Genomic DNA, 13,979 nt, shown 5'->3' on the forward strand with positions numbered 1-13,979 from the left:
AAATTGAGGCTTTCTGCTTGTTTCTATATGATTGGAAGAAAATAGAAAAGGTAATTTTTTTAATTGTGTGATTAAAGGATATTAAGTAATGTTTCCCTGTATTATCTAAAATATGCTTTAAAAATTACTGGGCTAGAAGAGGTGAAATAAAATATGTTATTACCACATCCCCCAAAGATGGAATATTACAAGGATTTATTGATGTAAAAGAATGAGAAAATGCCAGACTGGCATATATTTGTTGAAAACTTTATTAAAGAATCAATCAACTCTATTGCAAGAAACTCTTTACAGGAATACTTTCAGTTTTGCTGCTCAGGGAGTGAGGGTAGTCCCCTGCCCGGCGCCCTGGTCATGAGGCTCTGAGAATGTCTTATGTCCAAGAGCTGTGCTTATATCAATGAGCTGCCTCCAGAAGTTTCTGGATCATTCTTTCAGACTGCCCCAACCACAGGAACAAAACAGGGCACAGCCTCAGAATAACACCTTCTGGGGAGTGAAGTCTACCTGTGCTGGGTGGGATATCTCGAGGGCACAGCACAACCCTAACTTGATTTAGGGCCAACCAGGTATCTGTCAACTCTGAAGTGCATGCCCCTGGAAGGGCTCCTGGGCTTTCGTGTTCCCAAAGCAGGACCTAAGACAAGGACTGAGGTGCAGGCATTTTGTGGAGTGATGATCGCAGGAAGGAGGAATGAAGAAGGAAGAACGGAAAAGGCAAAGAGGGCAAGTTAAAACCAAAAAAAGTTATTTGGTGACTGCATGAGTTTGAAGAATAACACAGAATTCACCTTAGTACTATCCTGCCCACAAAATGAAGCTAGATAATATAATTATGCACACTCCCATGCCCATTTTGGAGGGTGGCCTTGGGTGTGGAGTGATGGCACAGGCACACTGGCATTGGATGTGGAATTGTCTACCACCTCAGTGCTGAAATCAGGTGGGTCAAGGGGACATGGCTCAGAGCACAAAAACCATTGACTCCCTCTCCAATTGTGAGAAATTTCGGTGCTATGGAAGCCAAAGATAAGTTGCACCCCAACAAGTAAAGTTTTGTATCTTACCCCAAATGGTGGTAAAGGAAGATGGTTGTTGGAATGGGTGCAGTCTTGCCTTAGAGTACTCTGACCTCTCTCCATACACCCCATTAGGCCTTTCTCAAGGAAGCTGCCTCACCCTTTATCTTCTGGGGACATGTTCCAGGTGGAGAAACATTTCTTTGGCCTGCCAGGACTCCATTGTCTATTTCAAGCTAACTTTGATTTCTTGTTTCCTTTGCTATGTACCCAGGTGGCGAGGGCTCTTTAGGGCCACTGACTGTAGGGCTCAGTGGCCTCTTTTCATTTGTAATTTGGGATTTGCGCAAGTTGGTCTTGGTGGAAAGAGGAAGGAAAGGAGAAGAAATTGCTAAAAGGCCACAGTCAAGACTCAAGGAGGAGCTACTCGTGCATTAGCTTCATTGTCTATGCCTTTGAACCTCCCACTTATCGTGGCCCTCTGAGCTTCTAGATTGCTTAAAGCAAGACACTGGTGGAAACCACGTGAGGTGAGGGGTGGGGGTGGGTTCCCTTTGCAAGTCTCCTGCCTCCTTCCCTTCCTTCCCAGCATGTTTGAAAAGGATGCAGAAATGTCAATTTTCTCCTGGCTCCGTTACTTTGTTAACCCAATCAATCCATATGAAAAGAACAGATTAAATTGACTGATCCTCATATAGTTAATGATTGCTGCTATTTGACCAGGATGCGTTTCTCAGGAAGCACCTGTCACAAGCTATGGGTAGTCTTTTAATCCCGAGTTACTTAGTGTTGGGCTTGCTTTCTTCCTGAGATGGCCAGTCTCGTGTGATTCCTCAGCTTACACAGCAAGAAAACAAGATGCCAAATGGATCTTCTTGATATTGGATGACTGGGTTTAATTCCTGGGATATGGATTTGTCAGCAGACACAGCTTCTTGCACTTAAAATTCCATGATTTTCCACTTTACCTTTGAAATTTCTGGGAAGGTGTTTGCTAATCAGAAGGGATGCTATGAGATTCTTAGACAAAAAAAATTCTCTAAATTTGTCACTATTTGCAATGCTATTATGTATGTCATGATAATATTAGCTAGGATTTTTGAAGTCTTTGTTTTACATGTTTTATTTGATTTTATAGTCACAGAAAACCAAAGAGGTTGATATTTTTATTATCTCTATTTGGAGATGAGGATACTGAGGTAGAGAGGCCAAGAAACATTCCTGAGGTCACACAGCTAGCTCATGGTGGAACTAGAATAGCTACCATGCTAAAGAGCTGCACATACCGAGAGACTCACCAGCACACGAAGACAATAAAACTCACCTGTACTACTGACTGCTGTGTGTGATGGCTACAAGCCTTGTGATGAGATCTGATCAAGGTGCCAGGATTTATAATATGGCAGTTACAGTCTCCTTTATCCCTGAGGTTTCTCTCTCATTCTTTTTCAGGCAGAGTCTCACTCTATGCCCAGGCTGGAGTGGTGCATTGGCAACAATCACAGCTCAGTGAAGTCTCCAACTTCCCAGGCTCAGGTGATCCCCCCAGCTTAGCCTCCCAAGTAACTGGGACTACAGGCACATGCCACTAGGCCCAGCTAAGTTTTGTATGTTTTTGTAGAGACGGGGTTTCACCATGTTGGCAAGGCTGGTCTCAAACTCCTGGGCTTAAGTGATCCCCTGCCTCGGCCTCCCAAAGTACTGGGATTATAGGAGTGAGCCACTGCATGCTCACTCTCTGTTTGTTTGCAGCCTTTGGAATACAGAATTCCCAACAAGGCCTGATTCCTGCTGAATGCCTTAACTAATAATATTGCAGGAACACTGTTTCAGTCTTTTCAAGCTGCCGTAAAGTACCATACACAGAGTGGCTTAACAACAGAAATTTACTTCGCACAGTTCTTGAACTTGGAAAATCCAAGTTCAAGAGGCTGGAAGGTTCAGTGTCTGGTAACAGCCCAATTCCTGGTGCATAGATGGTGCCTTCTCTCTATGTTCTCACAGGGTAGAAGGAGTGAAGGAACTCCCTGGGGTCTCATTTATAAGGGCACTAATCCCATTCATAAGGACCCCATTCTCATGACTTAATCACCTCCCAAAGGCCCCACCTCCTAAGACCATCACCTTGGGGTCTAAGATTACAACAAAGGAATTCTGGGGGGGACACAAACATTGAGTCCATTGCCAACACTTATTGCACTATGTCTATTTCTACCTTCTCTCCCCACCCCATCCACCACTTCCTGTGTCCTTCTCTCTCTCTGCAGCTGAGTCTGTTAGCACACAGTCTTACTCTCAGTGTTTTAAAGACCTGTCTCATATATTCACTGAACAACGATTTGCCAAGCACCTACCCCATGCTGACACTGTTCTAGGACAAGGAGAGACGTAGTTCCCACTCCCAGGAAATCACAATCTAGTTTAGGTGAGTGTCTAAAAATAGTTGCAGTAGAATATAAGTTCTGTGGCAGAGACCTGGGGTGCTGCAGTGGCGCTGAGGCAGCACATTTCACCTGGGCTACATGGAGAAGGTCTTCTGGGGGAAGTAGTGTTAGCATTAAGTCTGGAAGACAGGGTGACAATAGGCTGGTGGAGAAAGGTTTTCAATCAAGGATGATTGGTTTCCCCGGAAGAATGTTTGGTTCCTTTAAGAAGTTTAGACTGGGGCCTGAGTATAGTGAATGGCTCACATCTGTAATCCCAATGCTTTGGGAGGCTGAGGCCAGATGATTGCTTGAGCCCAGGAATTCGAGACCAGCCTGGGCAACACAGCACTACTCCATCCCTACAAAAGATTAAAAAACCAGCTGAGCATGCTGGCATTCACCTGTAGACCTAGCTACTTAGAAGGCTGATGTGGCAGAATTGCTTGAGCCCAGGAGTTTGAGGCTACAGTGAGCTATGATTGGGTTACTGCACTCCAGCCTGGGTGACAGAGCAAGACTCTGTCTCTAAAAAAAGTTATTAGCTGGTGCACAGTGGGAAGACATGGTGAGAGTCTGGGTAAAGAAGGAGGGAGTGGGGAGCTCTAGGAAATAAGACTGGCAGGCTAAGCACATTGGACTTCCATCCACAAGGCACTGGAGATCCATGGAAGAACTGTAGGTATGACAGTGAGTGACAGGAAGCATACAGCTCATAGCTGAGAGTGTGGCCTCGGCCGTGGAGGTTTAAGACTGAACTCTCACTCAAGAGCTGTGTCACCTTAAGCTAGTGAGTGTGTGTCACACCTCCCTAAGCCCCCAAGTCCTCCTCTGTCAAGTGACAAAGGCATCTCAGAGGGTAGCTGCAAAGGCTAAAGGAGATAGAGAAGGTGACTTAGGACCAGCATTGGGAACGTAGTAAGTTCTAAATAAATAGCAGCTGCTTCTATGAGCAGATTGGCATTTTAGAAATTTTGTACTGGAAGGGATATATTAGAAGAAATCCAGGCTGGAAGTGGCAACATGAATTAGGACCATGATAGCACAAATAGACACGAAATGGCAGGAGCCTGAGCAAAGGCGTCAGCAGCGGATGGAGATTCTATATTATTCTCTTCTCACACTGTTATGAAGAACTGCCTGAGACTGGGGAATTTACAAAGGAAAGAGGTTTAATTAACTCCCAGTTCTGCACAGCTGGAGAAGGCTCAGAAAACTTACAGTCATGGCATAAGGCAGGGGAGAAGAAAGGCACCTTCTTCACATGGTGGCAGGAAAAAGAAGTGCAGAGCGAAGGGGGAACAGCCCCTTATAAAACCATCAGATCTCGTGAAAACTCACTCACCATCACGAGAATAACATGGGGGTAACCGCCCCTATGATTCAATTACCTCCCACCAGGTCCCTCCCAGGACACGTGGAGATTACGGGAATTACAATTCAAAGTGGGATTTGTGTGAGGACACAACCAAACCATACCAGATACAGAAGAGGAGACACAAAGAAATAGAGATATTAAGGGGTCAAAGTGGCTATCAGCGGTGAGCAGTGGATGAGGGAGATGGAGGCATCCAGGGTGACTTTCCCATTTCTGATCACTCCCTGGGACAGTTATGGGAAGCACAGGCTTGGGAGTGACATGAAGAGTTCTTGACTGGGAGGTGTTGGGTTTGAGGCCCTTAATGCCTCCTCAGGGATGCTTCCTGAAGATGGACCTGGACTCCTGAGAACCTCCTCCTCCCTAAAAGATTGAGAACTCTTCCTGGCCTAGGGCATAATTTGTTCTTCTTTTGTACCGTCCAGAGAATGTCCCTCAGGGCTGGGGCCATCCTTTAAGGAGACTCTAAGGAACAAATGACCACCTTCCGCAAGAGGCTTCTTGGATCATTTCCCAGTGCAGAGGCCTCTCTTTTCCTTGGGCTCTTACCACGTGGCTTCTTTAGGAGCCATTTTGCAATTGCTGCCCATGGGGACATTTGATATACCTGTGCCTTGCCTCTGCTAGATTATAAATTCCTGGGTTGGGGGGACCACTCCTTTTCTCTCACATTCCCCCAAACCTGGCACAAGGCTGAGATCTATCAGTTGCCAACTGACTTATTGATGGATGGATTCTGTCCCCCAGAGAAAGCTCTGAGGCTTTCTGCTTTGTCTTCCGCATCTACAAAAATAGAGGATTTACCCTTAATCCATGTGCAAGGGAACATTTGGACAAGAATGCGAGCCATGGAGAAGACCCTGAGACATCTGCCCTGAGCTCACAGGGCCAGCACTGTTAACATGGCGGCTGACTGCATAGAGGTTCCCAACCCCTCCCCAGGGAGCTCTCACAGGCAGATGCATTTGTAGCTCAGCGCTGACTCCTGGTTTGTAAACACACAGTTGTAAAGTCCCAGTTTCTGAGAAGGTGGAGACCACATAAGAGCGGCTTCATTTTATGGCTTTATCCCACCCTTTCCGACCCTGACCTTCCACAGATCATTCTTGACTCCTCCCACCCCACATTTCTGCCTTGTGTCTTTGATCTATGAACTCTAAGTAGATATAATGAAATGCCAAGTTTCTTTAAAAAAAAAAAAAAAACCCCTCCCTCACTGCCAACACCAAAGATTTGACCTGGATCTCATCCAATATCAGACAATAATGCTCTGCTCACTTGTGTTGGGCTGGGGCATATTACCTGCCTTAAGTCTTGAAGACCTGGGGTCCCTGTGTGCTGCTTGGTTTCGCCAACCATTTCTCTTAACCTGTGTTTATTTTCATTTTGCTCACAGGAAGCCACAAATAACTTGTTTAAATGTAACATGAAAAGCCGAGGGAAGAGGCTCCCTTCCCTTCCCTAGCTCCTGCTTCAGCAAAGAGACAAATCTGGATTAAGAAGGTTGTTGGCCTTAGTTCTTTCTGGCTTACAAGTGTGACCCCATCAGGCTGCATGGAAGAGCTCTGTTCCTTTACCTGTGAGGAAGGTGAGCTCCAGGCTCCCATCAGCCTGGACGGTCTGCTCCTTTCTAACCCAGGACTTTAACCTCCTTTATTAATCAGAGGCTTTCCAGGTCATCTCACAGTTCCCTCATCAGGGCTTCCACCTTCCCTTCTGGAAAATAATGGATTAGATCAGGGGGTTCTTAAGGGAAGAGTTTACATATCTAAACTAACAAGCAAGAGAAGGTTGGCAGCTTCTAGAGCTCTCCGTCTTCTGGCTTAATTTAAAGGTGGCTCCAGGAGAAATGCTCTGAGGTCCCATGGAAGGTGATCTTGCTATGCTCCCACCTCCCACCACAAAGTCTACCAGACCATTAGCTGTGGGCCACCCCTCACCCCTACCAGTGCCTATACCATTCTCTGTCTATAATAGCATTTCTTGACCTTGACACTACTGATATTTTGAACCAGGTAATTCTTAATTCCTTGTTGTGCTGGCTGTCCTATGCATTGTAGGATGCTTAGCAGCACCCCTGGCCTCTGCCCACCAGATGCCATTAGCAGCTCTCCCCAGTTGTAATGTCTCAAACACTACCGAATGTCCCCCAGGCAGGGGGAGTGTAAAATCACCTTTGGTCAAGAATCATGGTCTATAACATTATTGAATCAGGCTGTACTTACTATTTTTCTCTTGCAGTAACTCTGGGCCCAGACTGTGATTATTCCTTTCTGCAGCACAGAGTAGGCGCCTGGAATTAATGACACAGGTAAGAGACAGTAGATGTCTGGATCAAATGAACTTCTTGTACTCTTACACCGTATTCATCCCTTTATTGATAAATATTTGTTAATCATCGGTAGGTGCGTGGTACCTCTGTTCTGGGTACTTTTTAAAAGTCCAGCAGGGATAGGGTCGTGATGGGAGATATGCAATGAATAAATAAGCAAGATCATGTCCAGCAATAATTAGCCCCATGAAGAAAATGTTTAAAGGGTCAGGTATAGAGAGCGACTAGGCTGGGGGTGTCTCAGACTAGGTGGTGTTAGGGGTCACCTCTGTTGGAAGGTGACATGTTGGCTATTGCTAAAACTTAGGAAGGCAGAGGTGCTTATAAAATATTTACCTTTGCTTATTCATCCATTTCCTAGTACCTGACACTTAGTAGGTGTTCAGTAAATGTTTGTTGTGGAGTGAATGCTCTCTCCTCTCTGTGAGAAGAGAGTGGGTGCTGCTAATACCCATTGCCCTTTGAATTCTAGTGTAAGCTCTAGAAACATCAGCCAAAAGGGTGTGAGTGTACAATGTTTTTGGGCAAAGTCTGAATCAACCCCTGAATCATCCTGTCTCCATTCCATTCTGTTTTTACAAAAGAGAGTTTCTTTGAAATAGATGGGACAGTAATCTCCTCTCCAAATCAATCGTTTAATCACGCGTCAATCATCGTAGTTATTTAAAACCTGAAACCGCATCTATACACTCTGGCCATTTCCCGGCCCAGGTGTGAACCCCAGGAATGGCTGCGGGAAATATTCGAGCTTCCCACCCGGTCATCTACCTCCCAATCAAATGCGCTCCAAGGATGGGGTAACAGGACTATTGTGCTTGGATAAGAAGATCCCCATCCTGGCCCCCACCCCGCAGCAGGGGGAAAGGAAAAAGAGCTTAATCATTAATAACACTAACTTGCATTTCTAGAGCCTTGAAAATGAGAATTTTGCCCTTTTTTCCCTGGGAGTAAATTGGGTCAGAGTGTTCCCAGAATTTACATTTCAATTAAAAATACAATAATAACACATTGTGCTAATAGTGAATGATTCCGACTCAGGGGAAGATGACACCGCCCGCTACTTTGTTAATGAAAAGCCCCCTTCATTCGGACGGGCCACACATCAGCGGTAACAAATCCCCTGTCTAGTTCTGGGTCTCGGGCCGGGTGGAATGGGCAGGGAGGGGTGGGGCTGGGGGAGGTGAGCGAGTCACCACCGCCCTGCCGGGCTTCCAGGGGAGGCAGGCTAGACAGGCTGCCCAAAGCCGGCCTTTGGTCCCACCCGCAAGTCCAGCTTTCGAAACTAAACCTGACTTTGCTTTGAAATCAAAACTTTAAAAAATTAAATCAAATGAGATTTTTCGGGTTTGCATTTTGGGTTTCTTTTTGCTCTTTTGTATTTCAGCTATTGCTGATGGCATCGGAGAGCTGCCACGGACCCCTCCCCCAGGTCTTTGTGAGTGGATTTAACTTTAAAAACATCTCCCATTAGCCTCTGAGGCTGGAATCTGATGGAAACTTCAGCCCAGGGCTGCAGGCAACCTGAGTGCCCGGCCTTGCTGCTGCTTTGAGAAAAAGCCGCTTACCTGCCCGGATGGTGCAAGCAAGCAGGAAGCTAAGACGCTGGCCCTTTTTGAGAAGGCCCCTGCCTCACTGGTTTTTAGAGTTGGCTTACAAATGCTTGTGTCTTTATCCAGATGCAGATGATCTGGGAAAGTAAAAGGGAAGATGGCTCCAGCAACAGGAGGCCCTCGGAGGCAGCTGGAGAGAGGAAGGGGCTTTGCCTCAACAGAAACAGGTGGAAGATTTTTGCTCAAAGATTGTTTCTGAAAATAAATAAGCCAGTTTGGTTCTGTTTTCATTAAAAAATAAACCTATTTTTTACTTTTTACTTTTTTATAATGGGGTCTCACTGTGTTGTCCAGGCTGGTCTCAAACTCTTGGACTGAAGCAATACTCCCTCTTCAACCTCCCAAAGTGTTGGGATTACAGGCATGAGCCACTGGGCCCGGCCGAATAACATATGTGGGAGAAAGACTATCACTCAGCACTCTCTCTCCAGGGAATGGAGGACTTCGAAAGCATGTGTACATCCGGTGAGCTGGCAGCCCTCGAGGAATGGTGGATATCGGGACACAGACCCAAAATCAAATCTGGTGATGCAACAAAACGCTGGTAGGCCTGGTGTCCCTGTTTTTCCCATGGGCTGTTCCAAATAAAGTGAGAACACCGTAGCACACATTAAATGCAGGCAGCAAATGCAGCTGGTGCCTTCCATTGTGCATTATTTAAAATATTTTAGTGAATTATGTCTATGTAAAGAATGAAAACGAAATGCCTCAAATTCCTAAGACATTGGAAACTAGAAATGCAATCCCCTCTAAAAAACAGTCTGGGTGCAGTGGCTTAGCCTGTAGTCCCAGCACCTTAGGAGGCTGAGGTGGGTGGATCATTTAAGGTAAGGAGTTCAAGACCAGCCTGGCCAACATGGTGAAACCTCTTCTCTACTAAAAATACAAAAATTAGCCAGGCGTGATGTGGGCACTTGTAATCCCAGCTACTTGGGAGGCTGAGGCAAGAGAATTGCTTGAACCCGAGAGGCGGAGGTTGCAGTGAGCCAAGATCGTGCCATTACACTCCAGTCTGGGTGACAGAGTGAGACTCCATCTCAAAAAAAAAAAAAAAAAAAAAAAAGAAAAAGAAAAAAGAAAAGAAAAAAAATCAAACAGTGAGTGCCGTGCACATCTCCTGCAGCCCAGCTGACATGGGATGGGACAGGAACCGGCCTTGAGTTCAGGCTCCTCCTCATCTCCGTGAGGGAACTGCCAAGCTCCCTGTCCTGAGCCTGGGTCTCTGTCTCTCCCAGCTTCTGAATCGCTGAAGGAAGACAAAGGTCACTGAGGTTCAAGTCCTCAAGTGTGAGGTCTCATTATTATCAGAGTGTAATTAGCACTCCCTGATAGTAACACTCAGTTTGCTAGAATTCTCATTATACCCTAAAAGTCAGGCCAAGGTACCTTGAGTAGGGACAATATAGGGAGGTGGCATTAACTAATGTTGTTTGATTATTTCTCTTTCGTTGTCCTTAGGAGCCCAAACCCCCACACTCAGCCTGGGCCCTGAGAACCCAGCCACACCTCACTGTCTACATTTACATAACTTTCTAGTGCTCTGTCTCCATTAGCCTGACTTTGCTTTTCTGGGACTGTCCTGCCCAACCAGATGGTCTGACTGTTCATTACAGGCACCTCCCGAAAGACCCATGCATTCTTCAGTGAAAGCATGGAGAGAGCTTGAGGGCTAACATCCTGTTGAATCTGTCCTCTGCAAATCCATGACTTGCTGTTTCCACCAATCCTGACCTGTTGAATCATGATTTTACTCAATCTTGATCAAGTCCTTGCATTGAGACATCCTCCTTAAACCAAAGTTCCAATTCTCAACGCATACTGATTTGGCTTCCCTCCCTCATCCTGCACCCCTTCGTGAGACATCATCAAAACTCTGCTAATGGTGGTGTCTCCCTTGCCGCAGTCAACAACGAACTCAGCTTTATCTCAGCAACAGTTGGGTGGGTTGGTGGTGATATCTGGGGAGCCAGATTTTGACACTTTCTTTCTGATTTCGCCCTGGGTGAAGTCTCTGCTGGGTGCTAGTTGTCTTTGATGCCTCTCTTGTTCTTGTTCAATCTCCTTTTTAAACGAAGATCAGATCCTAGGCCCAGAGCTTTGAACAGAAAATGATATCCAGTGAAAATTGAAGCAGATTGTTTTGTATTAATTGAATTATTTTTAATTTGTTGCAAGTATGTCAAAATGATAGACAATTGTTGTTTCACATATAGGTGAATAGCGCAAGGCTCATAGTGAACAAGGCTTATCATAAACAGCAGGCCCCTGGGGTTGGCCCACTCAACCCCAGAATGTTAGTTCCCTAAATCAACCACTGTCAATTTTTATAACTGTTTCTTCTATATTTTTTCACTCTGTACTTTTAAATGATATGCTTATGCTACTCTCTCCTGATTTTCTGGACATCATAGGTAGATATTATTAATTTCCCAATATGAATGAGTGGGCATGTCTTTTTCATATATATCTCCCCTCTTTCCAACTCCCCACCAAAAGTCTGCTGCATTTTATTTTTATTATTAAATTCAGATTTAGTGTTTTATTATGATGAATGGGCAGAGACTATTCCCAGCTCAGCTGAGTAGTGTTTTAGGATGTCATTCTTTCCTGGCCCCTGACGCCTTTTGCTGGGCTTTCTTTGACTGTCTGGGTGACTCTTCCCACACCCTCCAGGAGCTCTGTACAAAGGCCTTCAATCCAATTTTACACCCGGCCACCCCTGTCAGTTAAGCTGTCAGCTTCATTTTTTCCTGGAGAATTCCCTCCTGGAGTTGTTCATCCTATGGCCCCATCCTGTCTTAACACTCCCCAGGCCTATAACACAGCTGTGATCAGGGACTTCCCTCTGCTGTTGCCCTGTGCAGGAACCATGTGCCTGGGGACCCATGTCTTCATTTTTCTTGATTTACTCTTTTGTTTTGGTGGAGTGCATCCTCTAATATAGTCCCCATAAAGGGTGTTTTGGAGGCAAATTTTCAGTGGATTACATACCTAAAAATAAGAATTATTATTAGATTATATTGGATAGATAGTTTGGCTGTGTATAAAACTCAAGAGTCATGGCAGTTTTCTCTCTGAATTTTAAAGCTACTATTCTAACGGCTTTCAGTGTTGCTGAGGAAAAGTCCATTGCCTTATCAATTCTCAATTTCTTATATGAGTGACCTGGATTGTTGTTGTTGTTGTTCTTGTTTATTTTTTATTTTTGTTTTCTCACAGGAAGATTTTGAGCTTCTTTCTCTATTCCTGGTGCTCTGAAATTTCACTGTGATACCCCTTGCTTTGGTGGTTGTTCATTTGTTCTGTTAGTCACTCTGTGAGCCCTTTCAATCAGAACACCAAAGTCTATACTTTCTGGGAAGTTTTCTTGTATTATTTCTTTAATAATTCCCTCTCCTCTGCAGCTTTTTTTGGTCTCTAGACTGGACAATTTGTTATTCAGATGGCAAACCTAAACAAATCCACTAATTTTCTTATTCTTTCTCTGGCTCTCCTCCATCATTTTTGGCCTTATTTTTTTTCTTAATTTCTGGGTGTTCCTTTTGATAGTTTTGTGTTTCCATTCCATGGATGGAATACCTTTTCTTTTCTGAGTATAACAGAAGCTGCAGTGCCCACCAGTGTCCTTTGGGCCTTACCATTGGAGAGCACACAGGCCAGCTTCTCATCACCTAAGGACAGTGTGACACCCAGGTCATAAAACACTAAGAAGTGGTCACTGTTGTTAGTTGCATTTTCAACTTTTACAGTGCTGTAAAATTCTTTTGATGATGGAAGGATTGATTTCATTATCAAACTGCCCAAATAATAAATATCACATCTTCTTCTGGAAAGCAAGAGGCATGGTCCCTGGATAGAGATGGTGGGAGAGGGACTCCGATTCTAATTGAGACTTTCCATCAGTCCTCCTTGCATTAGTCCTGCCTGAACTCTCACCTCCCCCAGAAGCCTTTCCAGGGTATCATGACTCAGAACTGCTCAATTCTTTGCATCTTTTTCTGAAGCCTGGATGTCAGTTAATCTTAGTACATTTTCTCACTGCCCTCCAAAGTTTTGTTGATGTCTTTCGTTTGCTCTCTGCTCCTCTTGTGTTCCTTTTGGCACTGTGGATTTATGCCTTTTTGTTTTTCATTCCTTAACTATCATTTCATGAGGTTTCAGGAATGAGTAGAGTAAAACATTTGTGGTTAATCCACCATGAACTCCCCTTGGGCTTATTTTTATGATCACTGTCTGTTGATGAGGTACAATATTCATTTTCCAGTTTAGACAGCAATAAGAAGTTTAATGCAAAATAAATTTTTTTTCTACAGAAGTGAGTCAATTTATTAAAAATATAAAATACATTGTGGAATGTGGCTAAAATCATGATGGTGTGAAGAAAATGACAGGAATTTGAGATTTACGGAATTGGAGCCTCGTATTCTCTTGCTGTGGCAGATAAGAGAATCCTCTGTGAGACTTTCTTTCCTGGAATGGCCACTGACTCTGATGCTAAAGTACTCACGGAATTCATAATCAGAGATGGCAACAATGTCCCGTAAGCCTGGAGTAGGCCTGGGAATGTATGACCCCTAAAGACTGACTTCCAGGCTAACTTCGGGATGGGCCCGTGGGGAGCACAACCGAAGAGAGGAGAAGGTGGTTTCTGGCCACTTGTGATAGGTCACTCCCTGGTCATCTGGCCTGAAGGTCAGTGTGGTCCCTGACCCAGTGTGACTCAATGTGGTCTTCTGACTGAAAAAATGAGGCATGTGCCCAGGACCCTGCTAAAAATAATCCTGGATACATTCAAGCACCAGAGTGGACTACAGAGATTGATGCAGGGGCCGCTTCTGAATGGACCTGGCACTTTTTTATTTTATTTTATTTTTTTGAGTTGGAGTCTCTGTCGCCAAGCTGGAGTGCAGTGGTGTGATTTTGGCTCACAGCAACCTTCGCTTCCCGGGTTCAAGGGATTCTCCTGCCTCAACCTCCCCAGTAGGACCTGGCACTTCTTTGTCAACCACCCTGATGGCCCAGGCAGCTGAGCAGTGGAGATGGAGGATGCTCATGGTGTCCACTTCCCGGGAGTCACTTCGTTTTCACCATCATCTCAAGCACATTGGGCTGCACCTGCTACCTCTACTGGCAGAGAACCCCAGCCATGTGAGGTGCGCGGATCTCCTGACTCAGCTATCGCACTTCCACGCTTCAGCAGGGTGGAAAGGGGGGACT

Source organism: Saimiri boliviensis, chromosome 1 (genome assembly GCF_048565385.1).
Source record: "Saimiri boliviensis isolate mSaiBol1 chromosome 1, mSaiBol1.pri, whole genome shotgun sequence".
Lineage (NCBI taxonomy): Eukaryota > Metazoa > Chordata > Mammalia > Primates > Cebidae > Saimiri > Saimiri boliviensis.